General features: G+C 25.5%; 1 pseudogene; it reads right to left on the bottom strand.

Annotated features, from left to right (window-relative positions):
• Positions 1 to 8,142: 8,142 nt before the first annotated feature.
• On the bottom strand, positions 8,143 to 9,702 carry LOC113851034 (annotated as a pseudogene).
• Positions 9,703 to 12,244: the final 2,542 nt, after the last annotated feature.

The raw sequence follows: 12,244 nt of genomic DNA, 5'->3' as shown, positions 1-12,244 counted from the left end.
GTATAAATTTTTAAAAATAAAATACAATAAAGACAAGTAGATAGTTTTACAAGCAAAAGCAAAAACAAAATATTTGTATAAATCAAACATGGTCTAAACTTTTTTACATTAGACATAGGCCTTGACCACTTTTTGGGGTCGTTTGGGTTTGGGTTTGGGTTTCTTCAATACAACTTTACTCAACTACAACATGGTGTGTGTGCATGTTTTTTTTTTTTTTTTTTACACAACCCTTCTAATTTTTTTTAAAAAAATATTTTTTATTTTTATAAAAGACTAATATATTCTGAAATTTTATTTTTCAAAAAAAAATGGTGTAATTAAAAAAAGGTACAAAAAGAAAAATTCGTATAATACTAATAAAAAAACAACTGTTTATTTTTATATATAAAATGTGAGTCTTTAATTTTAAATGACAATATTTTTACAGTTTAATTATCCTCTCCATTTTTTCATGTGATTTTTCAAATTTTGGATATTTAATTATTTTTTAATTCGGCCTTATTTTAAATTTATAAGATATTTTTAAAAAAATTATGGATTTAGTTTATCTTATTGAATATGATAAAAAATAATTATAAATAATTAAAATATTTAATCTTTTAAAAATTTATAAATTATTACATTTGTAAATAAATATAAATATATCTTTAATTATTATAAAAATATTATTTAATTTAATAATTTCTAATATAATGTACTAGAAACTCGCTAATAATGCATATTTAATAAACATATAATACTAGTCATGCATGACTGTTAATTTACTTTATTTTGATGATAAATAAAACACCTTATTAAGCCTAATTACAGAAATAAATGATGATCAATGAAATGAATTTAACTGGAATTCGCACTTTGCAAAAGAAAAAACAATGTAATGTCAATTTGAAAAAAAGTTATCAATCAATGTGAATATATATATATATATATATATATATATATATAATACATCAATCATAATTAATTTTTTAATAATATGAATATTTAAATAAAAATATTATAATAACAACAGTAAATTATGTATAGAAATAAAAATACTTAAATTTTTAAGTTAGCTTTACATTAAAGTCTCAGCAAAAGAAATTAAATAATTCTTAATTAATTCACTATAAGAAATACGCTACTTAGCGTCAATTCATTAATAACTACAAAAGTATTTTAAAAATAAAATTTAATGTTAGTTTTAGTAACTGCAAAAAAATGTAAGATTTAGTATCAGTTTTATGTAATTGCCATAAAAAAAATGTAAGATTTAGCGACAGTTTTGTATAATTATTGCAAAAACTACAGAGTTTAGCGTCAGTTTAAGATAACAGAATGTAAGAAGCATCACTCCTCTCCCTATTCTCCATCACCCACTCAAAGCTACAATTCATCTCCACTTTAGCCTCATTAAGTTTCACCATCCTCTCTCTCATTGCCACCACCATCACCACTATTAAAGTGTTTTCTCTAACTGTATTAATCTCAGTAATTTTTTCCTGTCTTTTTCACTTTTTCCAAAAATAGCTCATCTCCAATTATTCTATACTATAAATTATATAATATATATGTTGTGATATTAAAAAACAAATAGAATGTGAATTCAAATAGCAAAAAAAAGAACTAAATAGAAGATAAGAACAGAAAATATGTGAAAGCCAAAAATAGAACAATGTTAAATACAGAGCACTGACACGCAGGTAATCTATAATTTGAATTTCAAATTTTAGCAGCGGTTCAAAACCGCTACTAAATAATTGCTGCAAATTTAAAAGTTTAGCAACGGTTTAAAACTGCCATAAAATTGACTTTGCATTGTCAATTTTAATATTGTTTCATAACTGTCCAGAAAAAATATTTAGAGACAGTTAAAATTGCCGTTAATTATTAAATTTAACCGCCACAATTAAGCAATTTTTTGTAGTGATTGATTATGCAAGATAAATGTAAATATTCAACATACAAATTGTGACACTAGGAGTTTTAGGAAAATGTTTTTTAACACACTTTCAAGTATTAAAAGAAATATATATTGACACTATATAAGTATAAGTCGAACTCACAACATTAACATTAACAGTAAAACTCGCATTTTTTGTTTTCTTCTTTATTCAAGAATGGAAGCTACACTTTCCATCTTCTTCTAAGTCCAAATAGCAAGTCTTCAATATTTGAAACATCATTGTACATCTTTGGTCATTTCGTCTTCTTCTTTTGACTCTCAATATATTTTATTTTTATAGTCCAAAATTAAGTATAATTTTTCCTTAACCTTTCTGAAGATTTTATTTTTCCTCTGATTTTGGCTTTCTTTGTCAATAAAAGACGGAAACTATAGTTGTGGAAGGAATGTTGGCCAGAAGTATATCTAAGTGCTTAAATACCAACCATTTTTTCAGTTCAATTGCTAACCTCAAATCAAATAAACTTCTCTTCCCTTGTAAATGGATGCTCATTGTCTTTTTCTTTTACTATTGTTGTGGGCTTTTTTATTTGAGAATGTGAAATAAGTATTTTATGTATGCACATTATTCGTTTAATGAAAAGCCTCAATAGCAAATGGTTGTATGAAAATTAAGCTACTGTATTCTATAGATTTTCATTATCTGTCACTTTCATTTTTGCTAACATTATGCTTCATAAATTTTTTGAAGTTTCCAGGCATGCCCAATAGATCATGGTTGGAGTTAAGAAAGTAGATCATGTTTGGAGTTAAGAAGTAGATTTTGGGATCATGCCCTTTATGAAAAAAAGTTACTCTATTTAATTGGGTTGTGGGGGCAAGTTTGACAAAATCACTAGAACAGGTGGTGAATGGAAATTTAGAACGCAATTTAAATGCAATTGAAGGCTAGGCACATAGAGATGGCCGATGAAAAGGGGGTCACTTTCTATTCACATTGAATAAAAGCACTCCACTGACTGGGATTTTGGGGGCGACCTTCAATGTTTTTTATAACTTTAGCAGCGCCTGTTTTGATGATTCGTTGGATCAATAAAAGAGTGGCTGAAAGTTTAATAGAAAGAAATGGAATAGGTAGGTTAGATGTGACATAGGAAGTTTATCCCCAAAATTGAAGTGTAATCACGGTAATGCACTTTGAAGGAAGAAAATTACAACTTTTCTCTAGAAATTTTGTAAGATTTTAAGAAGTATTGAGAATTTCTATACATTCAAAAACAAACTTAACGCATAAAATATGAACCCTTAACCATACAATAATGATATTTTTTAATTATTTTTAACTTTTGGTGGTATTGCATAAAAATAATTTGACAAAATTAACGTTTTTATTTACTAATTTAAGAGTTAAATTTAATTTTCTTTTTTAGCTTTTTTTTTATTTTAAATTTTAATCTTAAAATATTTTAAATAAAATATTTTTCATTAAAAACATTAACTTTCATCTCAAATAATTTAACAGTTAAAAATTTATCTTTTTTTTACATACTTTTTAAATAAATTTTTAATTATTAAATTATTTAATTTTTACAGTTAAAATTTAGTGTAAATTTTTTAGATTTATACGTAATGTTATTTTACCCAAACAAATCTAAATCTGAGTTAATTGGTTATGGAGACGCAGGTTTTTTGTCTGACTCACATAATGGTAGATCACAAACAGGTTATTTGTTTACATGTGGTGGTACAACCATTTCATGGCGATCTATGAAACAAACTATAACGGCTACATCATCCAATCATGCAGAAATTTTAGCATTACATGAAGCAAGTCAAGAATGTGTCTGGTTAAGATCTGTGATTCAACATGTGCAAGAAACTTGTGGTTTATCTTCAGGAAAAACGACCCCAACAATTATATGCGAAGATAATGCTGCATGTATTTCTCAATTGAAAGAAGGATACATTAAAGGAGATAGAACAAAGCATATTTTTCCAAAATTATTTTTTACCTATGATCTTCAAAAGAATGGTGATATAAATATTCAACAAGTTCGTTCATGTGAGAATCTAGCAGATATTTTCACAAAGTCACTTCCAAGTAAAACTTTTGAACAACTAGTTCACAAGATTGGACTTTGTCGTCTTCGAAATGATTGTCTACATGAGGGGAAGAATTAATAAGCTCTGTACTCTTTTTTCCTTAGTTATTCCCATTGGATTTTCCTGGCAAGGTTTTTAATGAGGTAGCATGTAACAGCGTAAATAATAATGTATTTTTCTTAGGTTTTATCCCATTGAATTTCTCCTAGTTAGATGTTATGAAACATATTCTCAAATAATGAACATTCAAAGGGGAGTGTTATGAATTATTATATGAGTGAATGTTCACATTCATAACTCCTCCTTATTCTTTGTAACTTACGATTTTGTAACTGTTTTGTTTAATTCTCATTCAAAGAGATATGATTCTTCAGTTATAGTTTTAGGCCTATAAATAGGTGTCTCATTTTTATTGAGGTGATGTAAAATAAAATTGAGATTCTCTCTTCCTCTTTATATTCTTCTCTCTATTCTTTCTTACAACTTTACCTTCGTTTTATAACAAATACTTATTTTTAGTTTTTTTAAAACAATTGTTAAATAAACACATCATCATTATTTTTATTTAATTTTAAAACTTTAAATACAATTGTAATTTTTTTTTACTTTATCAAAAATTAATGGTTAATACAAATATGCTTATAATTTATGGGCAATCAAATTATATTAAAGCATTCTCTCCTAGAGCGAAACAGAAGGATCAAACAAAACCTGTTATAGTTTGTGGCAAGTATCGTGGCGAAGTGAGGGTGCATGCCCCACTTAATTTATATTATAATTATAACTTTTAATTATAAAAAAAATATGTTTTGATTGTCGCAATTGGTATATCATTCGTTTAATAGAAATTAAACTGAAAAAATAAATATTGTTGCATACACTGACAGTATAAAGTATTATATTAATAGTTTAATATATTGATAGTATATATCAACTTTTGTACTAATAAAATTGTTAATACGAATGTAGGACGAATTCTTCGCGTTGTTATTTAATATAATGTATTTATGATTATTTAAATTTTTTAGTGGTCCTAATAGTATAGATTAATATAGAGCAGATGTTTTACAAAGTTTACGGAGAGGGAAGACTCTGTTTAAGTGTCTAGTATTTTTTTTTAAAATTGTTATTGAATGTAGTTCTTTATAAAAGTCTATTAATTAATCATGGTATTCAAATTGATGATACAATTTGTTACTTCTGCCATGATTTGGAGGAACTTTCAAGTCATTTGTTTTTAATGTGTTTAATTTCATCTCGAATCTGATATTTTATTGCGCGTTGGCTTGAATTCTCAATGGTTTTGCTTTCAGATTTATCGACTTACTTGCTTGCTTGAGATTATGTTAGTTGTAGTAAAAGAGAATAAATATATTTATTAATTGTTTGGGTAAGTCTTTGTGATTACATAGAAATAGAATGACATTCTACCGGTATTTTAAATTAGAGGAAAGTACTAAATTCTATTATTATGGAGTTTTGCAAGTTACTATCACTTGTTAGTAAAAGATAAGATATTTTGTTAGCTAATTGATATCTAAACTCAAGAAATTGCATTCACTTTAGTTTAGCATGAGTATATTTTTGTCTTTTTATTTTTCCGCGTAAGTGTTGTTTTTTTCTCTGTGTATATAAATTTTTAGTTCTCTTTACACTTTATTTCATAATATACATTTTGCCTATAAAAAAATTGTTAATATAATATACAATATTATTAGTATATATTTGTAATTTTATATTATTAGTTTAAATTGTTAAACAAATTTTGAATTAAAAAACATAAAATCATTGACTAAACATTAACAAATGATTTTACTATTAAATAATGTTTTTTAAATTTTTTATTTTTATTAATTTTTTATTGAAGTTTTAAAAAGGTGAAAATTCAATTATTATTTTTCGCTTTATATGTATAATAGTCTATATATTTTTTTTAAGGATTTCTTATTTTTAATTTAGTGTATTTGAATGCCAAAAGAAAAGAAAATTAGAATTTTTAATATCTAAAATTGGAAACGATATTAAAACATAAATCAAATTAAAGTTTTAAAAAGAAAAAACTATCTTTCTTTTTAAGTATAGACAAGGACACAATGGACCGGACAATAAATATTTTTATTAGTTATATATTTTATCTTGTTATTAATGCATTAATATGGCATTTTTATTATTTAATAATTATTTATAAGTTAATTAATTTCGATTCTTTTGTGACTTGCATTTATTTTTTTGTGTTTATTTTAAATTTAAACTTTAATCATAGATATTTTTTTATATTATTATTTAAAGGTGTGTTACTTTGCTTAGGTAACCCAATCTTATATAAATATAAACTTTAATATCACATTGTATTTGAGTTTTAAGTCTAACCCAATCTGAAAACTAACTTATAAGATAAAGGATTGTTTTAACTTTAGGTCATATTTATAATTCATGATTACTCAATACATAGATAAATTAATAAGGGTTATCTAATTTAATTTATGGCCTTAAATTTATTACTCATAATAATTTCATTTAAGTTTAACAAAATTATCTTCAATAAAAAATACTTGTAAGTTAGACTATATATATAATAAAAGTTCAACATATAACTAAAACAACATTTCAACCCTTTGTCATAAGTTTTTGTGTTTATTGTCTAATCTTATGCACCACTTTTAGATAGTAAATTTAAGCTTAAATAACTTATTTATTTTTAAAACTTGTATATATATTCATACTCCACTTACTCTTTTGTCTTTTAATTTATTATTAATCCAACAATGTAAAATTTTTATTATCTAATGTTACTAAATTTTATAATAATGTCATAATTTTCATTTAATTTTATATTAATATTTTTTATTAATAATTAAAAATATCAGATTATTAAAAACATATTAATTTATTAACAAATATAAATATATATTTTTTACATTGTTAGTGTCTTAAATTTGAAAATTTCAAAAATCTTGGTAATAGTTTAAAACTTGAATGAGTGATTTTAGATTCTAAAAATTATTATTCTTTCATAAAACTTTGAATGAGTGAACTAGATATAAAACTTTTACATACTCTTGGTTAACGAACTTTCATAAATTTTGATTATTTTTTTATGGGTCGTTTGAAAACATCATAAAATCTAAAATTCTATCTGATATATATATTTTAGAAGTATTTTTTTTTTCTAATTCTATAGATAAATAAACTGATAATTTCTTTGATTTTTTACGAGTAAAGAATAATCTTCTTTCATAATTATTTGTCATACACTTAGATTTTGTCATGGCTTGAAATCTTCACATTCATCATATCATTAGTGTTCATGCTATTTAACTTATTTATAATAATCCTCTAGCTACCATCTATATGCTTCAATTATCAAGACAATTCAAGATTTGTTAACATGGAAGTGAGATGCTTGTCTTATATTCATGTGCTTAGAGATAGTCTAACTAAAATAGGTGATTATCAAACTCAATTCATTTTTCTTAATAATCCTCTTATTGAAACATTAGCTCATTTTTGTTTAATTATTTATACGTTGCTAAGACTTTTTTTTTCCTTCTTATATTTATTCCGAAAACAAAAGAATAATTTTGTTTAGTTGCAGGTAAATACATATTAATTACTTCAAATTTAAAAGCACATAATCAAGTCATGTGATTTCTCAACGTTGTCCACGTACAGTATTAAACAAAATATGAATAGACTTGTGATCAGGAAGTGGACATATCATTGTTTTATTTCTTTTTATGTTTATCTTTTGATAAATATTTTTGATTCTTTGTTGTTTGGATGATCGGTTGCTGAGGTGCTCAATGAACAATATGATATTATAATGGCTCGAGGAAAGCATGGTTTGGGACCATTTAGTTTGATATAAATAATTTCCAAATAATGTAATTATTAAAAAAGAAAAAACAAAAAGTAAGCATTCATAGTGATGGCAACGGGGAGGGGTTAATTAATCCTGCCCACATTTTTGCTAGATTTTAAAAAAAAATGTTTGTCATCCCTAAATATGATTTACTTGGATCAAAATTATATACAAAGTTTACTTAAATTATAATTTGAATTTTTTAAAATATAAAATTAAAAACACATTTATTTTCTTTTAGATCAACTCCTCTACAATTTCGATCTATGCAAGAAAACTTTTGTAACAATTAATTATTTTTTAAGTCTTCTTCAACTGCATCATCTGTAGCATAATACAAGGAAACATATTCATAGACCCATGTCTTAATGGCACCCCCTCTGTCACAAGACGAAGACCATGTGGACAAGATGAATCCTTAACAGCCATTCCTCTGAATCAAGCAAAAGAAAAAGCTTCTCATTAATAGCAAAAGTATTTTGTAGTTTTTTCCATAATCAAATAGAAATTGTATGTGTTTCTATAGTTAAGATAGTTGTTATTTTTATGTGTTCTGTTTTCAAGAAAGTTAGTTTTTGACTTGACTTCAAGATCAAGACTCTAATCCATTATCCATGTGGCCCTTGTTTTTCTAAATGAAAATTTCAATTTTAACACAAGATAACGAAGCTTTTGCATTGTCCATGCTTCAAGTTCATAAAACTCTGAGATTAAAGCAGGGATGAATCAACTATAAAACTAATTATATAGTTTGTGTTCACATAGATTACCTCTTGATGATCAACAGGTAACGCTTGGTCAGGAAATACCCAATTTTTATAAACTCTAGAAGACATCTCAATTGCATACTGTCCAGCCAAAAAAGTTTTCTCTGTAATGGCATGTGCATTAATTAGTGATTTTCGTGCAAGTGCATTGATATTCATTGTTTCACGATAGTGAGGAAATAGAAGTTTATGATTAGTGCATTAATTTTCGTGCAAGTGCACTGAGATTCCTGTTTGTTGCTATGACAAATGGCTCAATCAAAGCATGAGTATTTAACCTGTGACCAATAAAAATAAGATTAAGAATCACTTCATACATAGATAATGCTAAATTTGTTTGCAATTATTTTAATGATAAATTTCATACCAATGGCTTACTAGCTGATGATGGCATGAATCATTTACAATAACATGAGCCAATAGCCAAATTGTACTTTCAACACCTTGGCTTGCAGGCAAGATGATTTTACTACCTCTACCAAATTGATGTTAATCAGAACATGGCAAACTTAATTCCATGGCCAATGGTTTTAAAGTTCCATCATCTTTCAAGAGAAGGATTGTCCCGGTGGCATAGCCTCATTTATCCTTCTCAAAAATGGGATAAATACATCATGGTGATCTAATATGAATAATCTCTAGAGTTCAGTTGCCTGTAACACAAGTACAATTCTAACTCTTAATTTTCATAGATTGAGTCATAGTCAATAAGCTTGGCTTAGTACAACACTAAAGCAGAAATTATCACATGGCATTTTATTAAAGTGAAAATCATACCTTCTCTACTATAAGTCCTTTTAAGTTAGTCTCCAAGTATTGTTTGATTATTTTATTTGTTTGATCACCATAGATTATGATATCTAACTTGCTTTGAGATATAAATTTCTGCCATTAGTTAAAGAATATTGTCACAAAAAATGACAAACAATGTTTTTTCCTCAATTGTGCCATACGAATATTAGTTTAACATGGGAATTAAGGATAAAAACATTTGGACTTACTTGAAGATGGCAAATCATGCAATAATTTATATCAGCAATCATCTCTCTTAAAAATTCTTCATTAGTCATCCATGCAGATTTATTAACTACTGCAACCATTGAAAAATTAATTTCTCAAATTGGATTAACTTAATAAATGCATAGCTTTAACCAAATCTGTTTACAATATATATATAAGTAATATTAAGATTTTGAACATGAGTTTAATTTAGAGTTGAGATAGAATAGACTTTTAAGCTTGAACCAATAATATTAGAATTTTGAATGTGAGTTTCACTTAGAGTTAGGATAGAGTAGAGTTTTAAGTTCAAATAATTTGTTTTGCCGTAAATGCTTAAAGCAATTTAGACTCATAACTCTCTTATTTATATACTCTTTAATTGGTTACTAACTTACCATCCAATAGCATAAACAACTTGCTAATTAAAATATAAGGTAACTAGGTATCGTTGTAAGCAGTTTAATTCCACTTTCACGTAGTATGTAGACTTCATCAAAGCTATCAAACTCATTTAGTGTAAAATTTGTATCAAATGCTAATTCAGCTAAACAACTTCAAGATTTAGATTTTATTGTAAAAGTTAGGAAGTCTATCAAGTGACCAAAATTTTCATCTCTTAAAACATAAACCTTTTTTATTTCTACCATTGGAAGCTGTTGAGAATCAAATAATAGCATAAATTATATCAAGAAAAAGTAAAAAAAAGCAATTCTTCTTAACCATTACACAAAATATTTTGTGTGGATAAAAATTTTCTATATTTTTAAGGGATTATGTTTCTATTCATGCAAATTAGAACTGCCTTGATTATAGTTCAATTTACATGAATTTCTCAACAAGCACTCCGTAAAAAATAAATGAACCTGTGTCCTTCAATTCTTCAGAACCTCCCTCATTGATATACATGAGTTATTTTAAATTTATGAAAGAAAATTCATTTATTTTTATTTTTTTAATTATTTTATTTTCTCCTTTCATAAGTATTTGTTGCAAAATTTATTTAAGCTGATACACCACACGCGTATGAAGTGAGAGTTGTTTTAAAATTTCCCCATGAAAACAACAATTATGCAAAATTAGTTAAGCTTGTTGTTCTCATCAGAATAGCTCTCATGTAATATATCCTTTTCTTCTTCTTCTTTTTTATTATACTTCTCATCACATCCATTGCTTTTCTTTATTTCTACTTTCTTTCACTCTTACATGGTAAGTTATATACAATGGAGTGTGAAAAACTTTACTTTTTCTATAAAAAAGTAATTGGAAACAAAAATAGAGGCATCACTTAGAAATATTAATTTAACCATTCTTAGTTGCTTTTCTACCATTTCTTCCCCTTCGAGGGTAGGGATAAGTGATAGATCCTCCAAAAACTGGGTGAGCAAACTTTTCACCACTGTCTGGATTACCCAAATCATTGTAAACATTATAATCATAGACTCTATCCCATTCCTGACGCTTCCATGTTCCATTTCCTCTTAAAGTCTGCAATTCTACTTCTCTGTATGCAACTAATGGACCTTGGAAGATAAATGTCTGCAATATATTAAGCTAAGAAATTTTTCATTGATGACATAAAGTTCAAGATTCTTGTAAGACAAACGATAATACTATATTATTATTAGCATGTTTGAAACCATGTTTAAACATATCTAAAAATATATTATATTTTTTTTCTAAATTACATTTCTTTGAGATTATTATCACTACTCTCTAACAAACAAATGTTTTTAAGCCTGTTATACAAAAAAAAATTGGAGTGATTCGTCATCGTATTATTCCAGTTACTAATACTATAATTTGTGATAAAATTTAATGATTTAAAAAAAAAATACATTGTAATATGTAAGTGGCCAACACCAGAAAAAAAAATTCCATTATTCTTGTTAGCTTCCTACGTTAGATTTTCCTTATTCACGGTCAGACAGAAAAGTGGATTGAATTGAATTAAATTTTGTGAAGTTTAAATTTAGTTTATTTTTTAAATTTAATATTTGAATTAAATTTATACATGTATTCAATATATGTAATATTTTATTATTTGATTTAATTTTTTAAAGTTTAACTAGACCTATAAATATGTTTAAAACTTTATTTTTATTTTTAGATAATAAAATACATCTAGATTAACTTATATATACATCTTTAAATAAAATAAATATATAATATTAAAATATTAAGTTATTATTGTTGTTGTTTAAATAGAAGAATCTATTAAAATTATGACTTTTTTCACATAGTTTGAAGCTTAAGTTTTTAAATAAATATATTTTTAATAATATCCATAACCTACCTATTTAAAAAACAAACTAAACATATTTCAAGGCAAATACAAACAAAGTCGCAGGTGTCACTCATATTCTGGATTGTTATTTTCTCTATACAGTTGGCATTAACCCACGTAAGTCTGAATATATACTTTGTTTTTATACATTTACTAAAGTAATAACAAATTTTCCCATACAATGTACTGGATATTTTTAAATTCAAACAAATTCAAGAATTTTTTTCTTAATTTTATGAAACTTAAAATACATTATTTTTATTATACTATATTAATATTTTATTCATAAAACTAGTGTGCAGGTCTTCTTTACAATCACAAACACCCATCATGCACAA

This window comes from Abrus precatorius, unplaced genomic scaffold (genome assembly GCF_003935025.1).
Source record: "Abrus precatorius isolate BTA unplaced genomic scaffold, Abrus_2018 Scaffold9, whole genome shotgun sequence".
In the NCBI taxonomy this organism is placed as follows: Eukaryota; Viridiplantae; Streptophyta; class Magnoliopsida; order Fabales; family Fabaceae; genus Abrus; species Abrus precatorius.
The sequence above is the reverse complement of the archived record's forward strand: the minus strand, read 5'-3'. Positions and strand labels throughout refer to the sequence as shown.